This window comes from Castanea sativa, chromosome 9, assembly GCF_040712315.1.
Source record: "Castanea sativa cultivar Marrone di Chiusa Pesio chromosome 9, ASM4071231v1".
In the NCBI taxonomy this organism is placed as follows: domain Eukaryota; kingdom Viridiplantae; phylum Streptophyta; class Magnoliopsida; order Fagales; family Fagaceae; genus Castanea; species Castanea sativa.
In genome coordinates, this window is record NC_134021.1 from 8,835,318 (window position 1) to 8,850,942 (window position 15,625).

Consider the following 15,625-nt stretch of genomic DNA (forward strand, 5'->3'; position numbering starts at 1 on the left):
TAAGAAAATACTAAATAAAGAAGAGATAATGTCTGAATAAATATGTCCAATAAGTTAGTCCAAAAAAGATTATATCCTCGGCTATGTGAAGCTGAGGTAGGAGAAGGGTTGGTTAACATCCACATGCTATGTTCTCGAAAATCCTACAGATAAGGGTAGATACGGTAAACGTGTAGGATAAGAAGATGGGCGGTGGAATATCTGAGATAAAACTGTTACCACCGCCCCCGCATTGAATGCTCTGCAACTGCTATTCTGGCCGCATTAATGGGGAAGTGAGACCTAAACATCAAAGTTTAACTTTTCTCCTATCTCCAAAGACTTGAGGGGAGGTGGATGGGACAAGTATCTAAACCAGCAATCTGACCCTGACGTGGAGGATGAAGAGGAGAAGAAGGTGGGAGTATAAAGGAAAGAAGGGACCTTCAGCAATGGGGACCTAAGGGAGGAGAGAAAAAACACGGTAGACCTCACTATCCATAATTGTAATCTATCTTGGGAAGAAGTAATATAAGTCATCTTCGGCTTGTGTTTGAGGAGAGGATTCCTTTCATACTCATATAACTAGTTCCTTATGTGTACCATTGTGATCGAAGCCTATCATTTTTATGTTAACTAAACATCATAGAACCAAGATTTCAAGCCCACTCTTTACAAATTCTATTGTAAAAAGGTCTTTCAGGCCAATCCCTTTTTGACTGTGGGTTCGAGCTCGAATTGTGTCCTTACAATTGCCGCCGTTTGTGGAAAATCTTTTGTTTTTAAGAGGTTTAACATTATGGTAGGCTCAAGACCACAACACCGTGCGGAGTCTGTGGGGTCCCAGCATGAGGATCATTCCTTGCATCTTGAGCACGAAGAAGACCGGGAGGGTAGTGTACATATTACGCACACTAGCAGAAGTAGGAGTCATTCACAATGAGGAAGCAGAGTTCCTCACGAGGAAAATGCTAAGGCCATGCAGAAGGAAATTGACCACCTAAAAAAGAAGTTACGTGACGAGAGGCGAAGGCGAAATCCTTCTTTCTCCGATCCCTCTTCTGAGGGCTCGGGGGATGACAATTACAGGCAGAGGTCAAGGACTCCCCCGGATGAATCTTTCTCCTACGAAGAAGACAACCTGCATAGACGGAAGGGTAAAAATTCTTCTTCCAGGGGCTTAAGAAATTATGCTATGAGTATGGCATTACATCAAATCTCTAAGTCACCCTTCACACGTAGGTTGGAAGAAGGGAGGCTCCCTCGGCGCTTCACGCAACCAGCATTCACCATTTATAATGGCCGAACATATCCTGTGGAGCATGTGAGTCATTTCAGTCAGCGGATGGCTATACATTCTAAAAATGAAACTTTGATATGCAAGATCTTCCCTTCCAGCCTAGGACTTGTGGCAATGAGATGGTTTGATGGCTTGAGGGCAAGTTCTATCAATTCTTTCAAGGAACTTACTAAGGCATTTGGCTCTCATTTCATCACATGCAGTAGGGTTCCTCGGCCCTTGGATTCATTATTGTCCATGGCCATGAGAGAAGGGGAAACCCTGAGAACATACTCAAATAGATACTAGGAGATGTTTAATGAGATTGATGGGGACTTTGATGATGTGGCGATAAGGACCTTCAAGGTCGGCCTACCTGCAGAGTACGACTTGAGGAAATCTTTGACCAAAAAACCTGTCAGGAGCGTACGTCGGCTTATGGATCGCATTGATGAATAAAAAAGGGTTGAGGAAGATCAACAGCAAGGGAAGGGAAAGGCGAAGGTTATCCTTCAGGAGAGGAGGGATTTTAGGTCGGACAGATACAACAATAACAGGCCTGGGAGAGATTTTGCCAGGCAAGTTGGCCCTATCGCCCCACAAGTGGTTAATACTGTTTTTAGGGAACCAGTGCAACAGCTGTTAGAGAAAATCAAGCATAAATCATACTTCAAGTGGCCCAATAAGATGGCGGGGGGCCCCTTGAGACGCAACCAAAACCTCCATTGCCATTATCACCAAGAGAGAGGTCATACCACTGAGGATTGTCGGACGCTGTGGAACCATTTGGAGCAATTGGTTAAAAAGGGAAGGTTAAAGCAATTCTTGTATCGGGCTAATGAGCAGGGAAACTACTCAGGGGCGATGAACTAGGGTGGCACTTCATCAAGGCCTCCTATGGGTACGATCAATGTTATTTTTGCTGCACCTGGAAGAACTGGCTCTCATCCTTCCAAGGTGATGTTTGTGGCTCGAACCTCGGCCGAAGATTCTAGGGATCAGCCAAAGAGGATTAAAGCGAATATCCTACCAATTTTAGGTTTCTCAGAAGAAGACGAGATCGGGACTATCCAACCACATGATGATGTGTTGGTGGTTACCTTGAGGATAGGGGGCTACGATGTGAGGAGGGTGATGGTTGATCAGGGTAGTGGTGTAGATATCATGTACCCTGACCTGTTTAAAGGTTTAAACTTAAAGTTTGAAGATCTTACAGCTTATGATTCACCCTTAATAAGCTTTGAGGGGAAGGCTGTCGTACCAAATGGGCAAATTAGGTTGCCTATGCAATCAGGTCCAGAAGTGGTAAACGTGGATTTCATTGTGGTAGACGCCTATTCTCCCTACACAGCCATTGTGGCAAGACCTTGGTTGCAAGCTCTAGGTGTCGTTTCCTTAACCTTGCATGTCAAGATCAAATTTCCGTTTGGGGATTAGGTAGAGGAACTACTTGGAAGTCAATATATGGCTGGACAGTGCATGACGGCTACAATTCTGCATCAGCCTGAACCGGAGTCCTCAACCTCGGCTGACGGAAGGCCATAGCAATCAAAGTCTCTGGCCACAACCAGGGTACCATCGGTAGAAGAACCTGCATGTGAGGAATTGGAGAAGGTTCTTATAGACGACGACCCTGAGAAATTCTTTTAGGTGGGAGTTCAATTGTCACCTGATGAGAAAGCAGAGCTGGTTATGTTTTTGAAGAAAAATGTGGAAGTATTTGCATGGAATGCTTGCGAAGCTCCTAGGGTTGATCCGAGTTTCATTTGTCATCATTTGAATGTCAATCCAGCTGTAGTACCGAGAAGGCAACCACCTCAGCACTCCTCTAAAGAGCATTCCGAGGCTGTCAAGGAAGAGGTGCTCAAACTCAAGAAGGCTAGTGCTATCAAAGAAGTATTTTATCCTGAATGGTTAGCTCATACAGTGGTAGTAAAAAAGAAAAATGGGAAGTGGAGAGTATGCGTGGACTTCACAGATTTGAACAAAACTTGTCCTAAAGATTCTTTCCCAATGCCTCGGATAGATCAGTTGGTGGATGCTACTGTTGGGCATCCTCAGATGAGTTTTTCGGATGCTTTCCAAGGTTATCACCAAATACCTTTAGCTATGGAGGACCAAGAGAAGACTGCATTTGTCACTCCTACGGGAAATCACCATTATAAGGTAATGTCTTTCTGTTTGAAGAACGCAGGGGCTACCTATCAAAGGATGATAACTAGGATGTTTGAGCCACAGCTGGGAAAAACTATCAAAGTGTATGTGGACGGCATGGTGGTGAAAAGTAAAGCGGTTTCCACGCATCTGGAGGATTTGAGTGACACTTTTCAAACGCTGAGAAGGTACAAGTTGCGACTTAATACCTCTAAGTGTTCTTTTGGTGTGGGGTCGGGCAAATTTCTAGGCTATATGGTAACTCACCGGGGAATTGAAGTTAATCCGGCTCAAGTCAAGGCCATTAACAACTTACACCCACATCGGAATCCTAAAGAGGTTCAAAGGCTAACAGGAATGACTGCTGCCCTCAACCAGTTTATTTCTCGGTCCGCGGACAGGTGTAGGTCTTTCTTTCAGTTGTTGAATAAATGGAAGGGATTTGAATGGAACGAGGAGTGTGCTTTGGCTTTTCAACAGCTTAAGGAGTATCTCTCACGACCACCCGTTATGTCTCAACCAGAGATTGATGAAATTCTGTTTGCATATATTGCGGTGGCTAATCATCCAGTTAGTCTGGTTCTTATACGGGATAATAATAATGTACAGAGGCCAGTTTATTACGTGAGAAAGTCTCTACATGAGGCCGAGGTGCATTATTTACCGTTGGAAAAAGCAATCCTAATAGTGGTGCACGTTACACGTAGGCTTCCCCATTACTTTCAATCTCATACAGTTGTTGTTTTAACTCAACTCCCTCTTAAGTCTATACTTAGGAGTGCTGACTACATAGGAAGGATCGCCAAGTGGGGTACCATCCTAGGGGCTTTTGATATCAAGTATATGCCTCGCACCTCTATAAAGGGGCAAGTCATTGCAGATCTAGTGGCGGAGTTTGCTGAGCCCTCAGTAGAAGAGAATGTTAAGGGATCAGGCATGGATGAAAAATTAGTTGGCATGATCTCATGCAAAGAACCTTCATTATGGAAGGTCTACGTTGACGGAGAAGCGAATCAAAGAGAATCTGGTATAGGGCTAGTTTTGGTATCCCCTGAAGGAATTACTTTTGAGAAATCCCTAAGATTGGGGTTCTCAGCCACCAACAATGAGGTAGAATATGAAGCTCTACTGACCGAAATGAACATGGTTCATAAAATGGGAGGAAAAGTGGTACAAATGTTCTCGGATTCACAATTGGTAGTAGGCCAAGTGGAAGGGAAGTTAGAGGCAAGAGATCTAAGAATGCAAGGATACCTAACCCAGGTCAGATATATACAATCCAAATTTGAGTCTTTTTCTTTATTACATGTATCTAGGTGTGGGAATACCCATGCTGATTCTTTGGCCACACTCGCAACATCCTTGGTGCAAAGCCTACCTCGGATCATCCTTGTTGAAGATCTGTGGAAGCCCACTAGGACGAGTAGTGACGCCATTCGAATTCATCAAATTAGGGTGGGACCTAGTTGGATGGATCCAATAGTGGCATTCCTAAAAAATGATATATTGCCCATAGAAAAGTCCGAAGTAGATAAGGTACGCAGGAAAGCACCTCGGTTCTGGCTATCCGAGGACCAGAAATTGTATAAGTGCTCTTTTTCAGGACCATATTTGCAATGTATACACCCAGAAGCAACGGAGTTACTTTTAGAAGAATTGCATGAGGGAATTTGCGGTAGTCACACAGGAGGGAGGTCTTTAGCTCATAGAGCTCTTACCCAAGGGTATTGGTGGCCTAATATGCAACGAGCAGCACAGGATTATGTAAAGAAATGCGGCCAATGTTAGAGGTTCGCTCCCAACATCCATCAGCCAGGGAGTGTCCTTAACCCTCTGTCCAGTCCATGGCCTTTTGCTCAATGGGGATTGGACATTGTGGAGCCTTTCCCAAAAGCAGCAGGGAATAAGAGGTGGCTGCTCGTTGGAACAGATTATTTTACTAAATGGGTTGAAGCTGAGCCATTGTCAAATCAGGGATATGGAGGCGAAGAAGTTTATCTGGAAAAACATAGTCACTAGGTTTGGAATCCCTCATACTCTCATTTCAGATAACAGCCTACAATTTGATAGTAGCACATTTAGAAGATATTGTTGTGATCTGGGCATCACGAATAGATATTTCACTCTAGCTTATCCTCAAGGGAATGGATAGGCCGAGGCAGTCAATAAAGTGATAGTCAATGGGCTCAAGAAAAGGTTAGATGATGCTAAGGGAAGATGGGTGGAAGAATTGTCACATGTCTTGTAGACATATCGAACTACACTACGAAGGTCCACAAGAGAAACACCATTCTCTATGACTTATGGAGCCGAGGCTGTAATACCTCTAGAAACTGGGTTCCCAACATTAAGGACGAGCTCATTCACTTCAGGCAGTAATGACAATCTATTGGAAAAAAAGCCTAGACTTAGTTGAGGAACGGCGAGAGAATGCCATGGTTCAACTAGCTTATTATCAACACAAACTTAAGTAGGGGTATGATTCTCATGTAAAGCTACGACCACTTGCACCTGGAAACTTGTACTGAGGAAAGTTTTGGGCACTACAAAGAACCCAACATGGGGAAAGCTGGGGCCCAACTGGGAAGGACCTTATCGTATTACCTTAGTCGCGGGCATAGGGGCTTATAATCTTGAATATCTAGATGAATATGTTGTACAACGTCAATGAATATGTTGTACAACGTCCTTGAAATGTAAATAACCTACGAAGACACTATTATTAAATGAAAGGCACTTCTGCTATTTTTATTTCCATTGACACTATATTGCATTGATTATCTTCATTTTTCTAAGTATCGAACTGAAGCTTGGTCATGCCTGGCTCCTCGGACCACATACCACGTCTAAATTGATATTTTATTAAGTTTTGAACAGAACCTTAGTTATGGCTGGTCCTCGGATCATCTACTTTGGGAAAATTAACACTTCAGTTCATTTTTTCTAAGTATCAAACTGAAGCTTAGTCATGCCTGGCTCCTCGGACCACATACCTCGTCTAAATTGATATTTTATTAAGTGTTGAAAGAACCTTAGTTATGTCTGGTCCTCGGATCATCTACTTTGGGGAAATTAACACTTCAGTTCATTTTTCTAAGTATCAAACTGAAACTTGGTCATGCTTGGATCCTTAGACCACATATCTCGTCTAAATTGATATTTTATTAAGTGTTGAACAGAACCTTAGTTATGTTTGATCCTCGGATCATCTACTTTGGAAAAATTAACACTTTAGTTCATTTTTCTAAGTATCAAACTGAAGCTTGGTCATGCTTGGCTCCTCGAACCACATACCTCGTCTAAATTGATATTTTATTAAGTGTTGAACAAAATCTTAGTTATGTCTGGTCCTCGAATCATCTACTTTGGAGAAATTAACACTTCAGTTCATTTTTCTAAGTATCAAACTAAAGCTTGGTCATGCCTGGCTCCTCGGACCACATACCTCGTCTAAATTGATATTTTATTAAATGTTGGACAAAAACCTTAGTTATGTCTGGTCCCCGGATCATCTACTTTAGGAAAATTAATACCTCTTGTTATCCGTGTACCTCATACATGTTGATATTCTATTGGGCATTAATTAAAATTTAATTATGATAGATCCTCGGCCTGTTTATGTTTAACCTGAATCTAGGCCTAAGTTTGCGCTTCTGCTTGCAAAACTTGAAGACTCCCAAATATAGTGATAAATGGATAGAAGCCTATAAGCATCACTTAAAGCATTTGCAGGTATATTGAACATATTTATTGCCTAATTCATTCCAGATTGCTTCCTTAGAATTATTAATTAATTTATGAAAGGAAACAATCTATTGTTCTAAGTGTGGCAAACAAGCATCAGGCAATATAAATAAGATAACAAAACAGTCATCAAATAAAAGAAATAAACTTGCTTTTTCATTGATTCAAATTTCTTTGGAAATACAATTACTGGCAAGTCGCCAAAATTACATAGGATAAAGGTGAAAGGGAAAACTGGAGAGTGATCATGGCTTTAGCTTTATCTTTAAGGGACCTTTGGGATCTTTTGGAAGTTAAGGTTGCGCCAAGGAGTCAGCAGCTATCCCTTTACCTTTCGAATCTTCCTTCAAGGTTATTGGAATTGTCGCTAAGGTAAACTCCATTGTTTGGTCACTCTGTGTGTCCTTGGAAGATTCCTTGGGATCACTGGGAGGCTGTGTATCCTCAGATGCCACCCCTTCTGTTAGGTCAACATGCTTTGGAGGCTGATTTTCAGTAGAGACAGGATCTTCAATTACATCACTTTGTTTGTCCTCTGCTCCTTGAATGTCAGCACCATCCTTGATTTGGGGAGGGGCAGAGGCTCGGATGGCTGGGGGGTAGTAAACATTCTCTGCCTTCCAAAGGGTGGAAGAAGCATCAATCCCAGCTCGGGAAAGTGCCTTATTTCATACTTGAAGGCAGTAATGCCTACAAACCTCAGGAACTTGAGCTTTGAAAGTTTATGTGGTCTCTGTCACGCCAACCTCATAACCTTCTTGTTCAGCTCGGTCCTTTGCTTTCTCAGCCTCCTCTTTTGCTTGGATAGCCTCTTCTTTAGCTTTGATGTCCTCCTCCTTGGCCCTCTCAGACTCCTTTAAGTCTCTCTTAAAATCCTCGATCAGCTTCTTTGCGGCAGCAAAGTTCTCATCGGCTTGCCTAAGCTGCAGTCTTTGGTCCTCAGCCTGCCTCTCAGCTGTTTTTAGAGCAGCATCCAAACCGGATTTCTCACTTTCTGCTTTGCCCAGGTTGGTCGTGACCTCTTTTATTTTCTTCTCCTAAAGGTCAAGGATCTTCTAGGCATTGTTGCGCCTTAGTTCTTCAGCCTTGAAAGACTTGTACATACTAATTTTGATCTCCTTTGCCCTGTGAGCAGACTGAATGGCCTGTGCGTAGAAAATAGCAAAGTAATAAGGCAAGGTTAGAATTTTAAAAGTATAACAGAAATAGAGGTAAACAAAACTTGGGGAGGATCCTTACCGTAGCAAGTTCCTTCTTCAAAGTCATGAAGACATTTTGATCTCTCATTCTTCTAAGTTCACCCATGTCCTCGGGTAACAGTAGAACTTGTTTCAGTGCGTCTGCTACGCAGGCAGCTATTCCCTCATTAGAATTGCTGATGGATGCGTCAACAGTGATTGCATGGTCGTCCATGGTCATCTCAGGGGCCCAGATTGGGGCATGTACAGCTGCGTGAGACTCGGTCCGTCTATCTGACCTCGTCTGCACTGTGCGGGCCTGTTTTCCTCCTTTTTCAGGCTCAAGTTCCTTGGGGAGGGAGTCTTTCCCTCCCTCCATCACTTCTTTCCCTTTCTGCTAATCCCTTTTTCTTTTGTGTTCAGCTTGGTTAGTGCGTTATGATTGGGTAGGAGGAGGAGGGATCTTGGATTCAGGTGCTTTCTCAACGCCTTTATCTTTGACCTTGGTTTGAGGTACCTTAGGAAGCTCTTGGGTCCCTACTTGAGCTTCTAGTACATCCTTGAGACTTGGCTTTGGCTTGAATTAGATGCCCATAATATCAGGTTGTTGGGTGGTGCCTTGTAGGACTGAGGAGGATGCGCCGAGGACAGCAACTTGGTCTTCAGGGGAATGAGGTTGATTGAAAACCTCGAACTTGTCCTCGAAATCAGATACTTAACAATCTCTTCTTCTTCCGTTATACTGGGTTGAGAAGAGGTTGCTTCGCCAGATGTGTGTTGAGTTGGAAGAGGGACTAGGGGAATACTGTCTGGTATGGGTTGAGGGGGTTGTACGGGATGTGTGGTAAATGTGCCTTGAGGAATAGGAGTTCCCTTAGGTAGCAGAAAACCCTCGATAGCAATGCTTATCTAGGGTAAGCGCGGGTCCTTGGCTCTAATCACGCACTTCGGTGCTTGGAAAGCTTTGGAGATGGGATCGTAGCCGAGGATTAAATGAGCCGCTCAAAGTTGGCCGTCTAAGTGTACAAAAACTTCAGCCTGCAGTATCCTGTCTAATCTTGCGAAATCGACAAGATGAGGATGGCGATCCGCTGCGTGTGGGTCTGCAAAACTGTTGAGAAGAAAAAAAAATTAGAATAAGTAAACGTTTTTATAAATATAGGTTTAAAAAGAATGGTTATGAATAGTTCAACCAAATCCAGAACTTCACCTGGTTTCCCCTCCCTTGTCTGATAGGGAATGCTATCGTGCCAATCCCCTGATATGAGTAGGAAGTCATTTTTCAGACCCTTGTTGGATTTAGGGAGGCATTGAATTAACCTAACCTCTGGATATCTAGATTTTAGATAATATCCACCTTGTTTCTTTAAGTAATGAAGGTTATAAACCTAGTTCACATCATGATAGGTGAGTCCTAGGTTCATCTTTTCATTTAAGGCATCTATGGAACCCAGAATCCTAAACATGTTTGGGGCGCATTGGGTAGGAGCTAATCTAAACGCCTTAAGATAATCCCTGGTAACGGTCCCCATTGGGATTTTCATCCCTCCTTCTATGAATGCTATCATCGGGATTACTACCTCTCCCGTTTCCCTTTTCTCATACCACTCCCATTCCGAACAATATTTGACAGATACCGCCGGTGGAATTCTGTACCTAGCCTTAAATTGTTCTATTTTTTCATTTGAATCTACTAGCGATGCAAATCTGCCCATGTTTGGGAGCAAGGTGTGGGTATGAGGGAAGAACTAAGAAATTATATGAGCCGAGGAAAAATAAACACCAAAGAGAGAAAAAGAGAAATAATGAAAGATGGAGTCTGGGAAACTTACTTTAAAAACGACAGAGTCACCTCGGCCTAGTTCTTGTTAAATGTAAGGGCGCGTGTAGATTGCAAAAAATTGGCAGATATGTTGAATGGGTGTTGTAATGTGTAAAATAGTTTGAATTATTGGTTTTTATACCAGTAGAAATCATAAAGGCATGAAACTTCCCGCCTATGTCTCTATGTCATCCTCAACTGTTGGATGCGCATCACATCGCTAGGCGTGGGAGACCAAAAGACGTCGGAATTTAATTTGAAGACGCTTCGCATGCCGATACGTCAGGAATGTGCTAGGGGCAGTTCAAAAGTCATCACCCCTGTCAGCAAAGATGTATGGTGTACACAAGCTAACGGTGACAGATGTCGAGATCCTCCTTTCCTCCCGAGGTAACAAAATGAGAATCTCGAGGGGTTATTGTAGGTTCATTAGGCTCAAGAATGTATGTAGGGTAGCCTAAGAGTATTCTTCGGGCTAGAAGCTCAGTCCGAGAACATTGAATGGTTCAAGGGTATATGAATGTTAACTCATAAGAAAATACTAAATAAAGAAGAGATAATTTCTGAATAAATATGTCCAAGAAGTTAGTCTGAGAAAGATTATGTCCTCGGCTATGTGAAGCCAAGGTAGGAGAAGGGTTGGTTAACATCCATAAGCTATGTTCTCGAAAATCCTACAGATAAGGGTAGATACGGTAAACGTGTAGGATAAGAAGATGGGCGGTGGAATATCTGAGATAAAGCTGTTACCACCGCCCCCGCATTGAATGCTCTACAACTGCTATTTTGGTCGCATTAATGGGGAAGTGAGACCTAAACATCAAAGTTTAACTTTGCTCCTATCTCCAAAGACTTGAGGGGAGGTGGATGAGATAAGTATCTAAACCAGAAATCTAACCCTGGCGTGGAGGATGAAGAGGAGAAGAAGGTGGGAGTATAAAGGAAAGAAGGGACCTTCAACAATGGGGACCCGAGGGAGGAGAGAAAAAACATGGTAGACCTCACTATCCATAATTGTAATCTATCTTGGGAAGAAGTAATATAAGTCATCCTCGGCTTGTGTTCGAGGAGAGGATTCCTTTCATACTCATATAAATAGTTCCTTATGTGTACCATTGTGATCGAAGCCCCATCATTTTTATGTTATCTAAACATCATAGAATCTAGATTTCAAGTCCACTCTCTACAAATTTTATTATAAAAAGGCCTTTCAGGCCCATCTCCTTTTGACTGTGGGTTCGGGCTCGGGCTCAAATTGTGTCCTTATAATGATTGTTGAGCAAATTGACATACGTATGAAAAAATAAATTATAGCTTACATTTATATTAAAATTTGTATAATAATTACATTTGTTTGCAGTTTTTTATTTATTTTGTTATTGATATCGATTAACTTTTTAAAGTTTATTTTTAAATATTTTTTATTAGTATTGCCCCCCTTGAATAAAAATCCTAGCTCCGCCACTGATAGTGAAGGTAAGCAAAAGCTTAAAAAAATATAAGGTGACAACATGAAGTGCAATGAAAGAAGAGAGAAATTGAGAAAGATTTTTAAAAATTAATATAATAGAGGACGTGATAAAAAAAAATTGGATGTTTTTTTTAATTGGATGTTGGGTGAGAGTATATGCAAAAAAGAAAAAAAATTGTTTCATTAATTAAGATTAGGTAAAAAATTATCAAAGCCAAATGCGGATGCTCTAAGGGCGAGAGAAATATAGATATCCAAATCATAGCAAAATTTCTAAGAACGATCCAAATTTTTTTCAATCTTAACTCAAGCTTTTAATTTTTTTATTTTAGGAATACTAAGTATTTTAATACATACAACAAAAATATACATATATAATCATTGAATATCTTGAGTTACTATGTTTATTGTAATGTTTTATACTACTATACATAGCAGAAATATATATATATATATATATATATATATATAATACTTAATCTTCATATTTTTTTTTATTCAGCCCCTTAAGAACTAATTAATAAATTGTTATGAACCTTGTGATGCAGTCACTAGTAGTAAATTTGCACCACAACCAATAGGTATAACCACCGCACACCCTTGGTGCAATGGGCACTCCACAGGTTTAAGTGCTTGTGGGGTGTGGGGGGTAAGCGCCGGGGTTCAAGTCTACAGGAGGGAGCTTCACACACATATACACTTAAATTAGGCTAGAGTAGAAATTCTATCTTATATCAAAAAAAAAATCCTATATATGTATAAAATAAAATAAAATAAAAAAACAAAATCCTATGTAAATGCTTCCATAGGGTTGGTTCCATTGGATTTTAACTTTTACGAATATAATTAAAGGAAAAGTTAATGAATAGCTTAATGACGTATTATTAAATTAAGCTCATGGATACATGCATGACAGCATGCAAGCATCTTACCTACCCAATACTTCAAAAAATAAAATTCTATCATAATATTTCAGACAAATTAAAGATATGCACTACTTTTTTGTTTTTGAGAAACAAAGATATGCACTACTAATTAAGTACTGCATACCATTGTTTTAAAATATTTTTGTTAGATGATACAAAAACGACCAATTGACCCAATTTAGTGTAAAACCCATCTGCACTTAACCTTAATTGTATTAGTCTCTATATATACCATACTAGGTTCTCTGTGTAACTGTATTATACACAGAATCATATAATAAAAATATAGTTGTCTAAGGCTTTACACTGTGGACATTGACCATCAAGCTGAACAATGTAATTCTTCATATTCTCTCTTTTGTTACTTCCACATATCTACAATTTTGTTTCTATCTTAAAGCCTGCAAACTCTAAACCAAGCTAATACATCTGTCAACTAACAACGAATTGTAGTACAACTACCTAATTTTCTTTATTTAGCACATAAAATGGAGATTATTTCACAAAGCTTTTTATTCAAGAAAGAATTTATGAAGATGGCCTATTCCCCACTTGAGCCTTGACCTCCCATTTAATGGTCTTGTTATATAAAACTTGTTAGAGGCTTCACCAATTCTTCACTCATATTCCATCCCAAAAAAAAAAATCTTCACTCATAAGGTGGATTATAGTTAGCTTGTAAAATCTCTTATCATCAAATAAAATTTATGAAATTTGAACTCTGCCTACGTACACCAAAATTAATTGGTGTTTTAGTTTGATTATAAAGAGCAATTATCATAGACTAAATGTCATAATTTTTTTTTCGAGAAGGAAATAATAAATAAATCTTCACTCCTAAAACTTTGTAATATTCTTCTAGTAAACAACTAATAGTTTTCATAAAAAATAAGTCAAAGAACATACACAAACCTAAAAAAACGTTGAAAAAAAATATATCATTGGAAAACTAATTTTGATGTATAAGAGATTTTAATTTCATGACCTCAATCTGAAATCTGAATTCAGGAAATGTCACTTAAATGAAGGCTTATTGGTGTATAATTCTATAATGTTAGTGAATTCGTAGGATACCAGAACTTTAATTACCAGTATTCAACACCTTTCAGTGTTTTTTTTTTTTTTTTTCCTCGTTTTCATGTTACAGGTTACTGCTTGGAGGCTTGAAGCCACTTTCGCAGTGTCTGCTCTACATAGCCTCACCCCAAGCAATGCCATTTTTACTCATCCCTGTTGCTATACAATAGTTTACTTCAAATGAAATTATATCACTAAATTTCAGAAGGTAAAATATGACTGGATTCTATATTACAAAAAATCTAAAAGAAATTTTATTATCTATTTTAAAATTTATCATCTATCAGCTCAACATGAATGTCACATCATACAAGCTGTTCGTTTTTGGTTGAATCTAGCTTGTAACCTGGGATTCAAACATGTTAATCTTCAAATAGATTCTACCTTGGTCACACAATGACTAATACATGATGGTGCTTATGCACCACACCTTGTTTTAATTAATGATTGTAAAGTTGTGATTTACAACTGTTTTGTGTTGGCTTTAATTCCGTGCCAAATTTAAATGTAATTTTGTTCAATCTTTTATACCCTGTACTTTATGTGGGATTTTATTGTAAAGGTTGTGTGATAGAGAGAGAGAGTGTGAAGACTCAAGCATGTGAAGACAGAAGTTTTCTCGCGGGTAGCTCACGACTAAGTATCCCGCGAAATGATGCATGTGCCTTGCACATGACTGGAATGCGAAGAGTCATGACAGATGGTGACAACATTTGCGAGTGTCTCGCGAATAAGGCTTTCCCGCGAGATACCCGCGAAACAGTCTGTTCTACTATTTTGTCCTATCTGCTCCACTACATTCTTAATCACAATATATATACCATCATTACCCACATATTGAGTAGAGAGCTTTTCAGAAGAGAAAACCCTAGCCTCAACCCTTAAGAGTGTGAGATTGTCATACCCACAACTCTACACACTATCCATTGTGGTTTTCCTCTACTCCTATCTCTCCATTTCTATACCCTTAAGAGGTTGATAGCCCAAACACTTACCACACCCATACTAAGTGTCTAGTGTGTTTTGGTACTGCTAGGAAGTATTGCAAGAAGCCAAGCTTTGGCGGATGCAATCGGGCGCATTGCGGGATCCGGAAACCTAGACAAGACACGATTCCGAGAAGCCTTGTTGGAGTAGGAGCTTGAAGGGCTTAGGTGCATTGGGTAGACTAGGCTTGGAGGGTCTTTTGCTATTCGTGTATTCCAACTTATTGTCTAGTGGATCGATTTACCGCTTGAAGGGCGGCGGAGAGGTTTTTCGCCGAGTTCTTCGGTTTCTTCTTTGATAACACATCGGCGTGTTATTTTGTGTTTGCATCTCTCTTCCCTACTCTTTTAGCTTTTATTATACTGCTGTGATTTATTGAATATGGCTTAGAGTAGCGGTTTTGTTTGTTCGCTCACTCGCATTTACTCTATTCCGTACTTAGTTTAAGTTAGAGTAAAATTAACCGAGCTGTAATTTTTTAATTTAGGGTCTAAACAGCTTTTGTGTTTTTAACACAATTCCGAGCTTTCAATGATTGTAGGTCCCTTTTCAATCACGATTGAATTGTCCTTTCTATTCAAACATACCGGAAGGCTAATAAAATAGATGATGGATTGGCCAAAAAGGGGAGCTTGCAACTAGACAAAGTTTTTGTATATGAGTCATGCTCAAGTTTTGTTTATGAAAAATATTTTATGAATGTTTGTCAAGTTGGCACTGTTAATAAGTGTTATGTAACACTATATACTCTTTCTATTTGCCTATTTGATTAAATAAAACCTCCCCCTTGCACCAAAAAGAAAAATTCATACAAAATTTTTTCGCCATATAATACATTAATTATAAAAATAGTTCTCCCCAAGTGAAATTCTTTCACAAAAAAATCAAAAGTTTTTTCTTTTGAGAATACTAAGTATTTTAACACACACACACATACAAGAGGAGAGGGAAGAAGGTTTTAAAGAAACTAACAATGGTGCATATCCAAAATGGTCTAATTCTTGAATA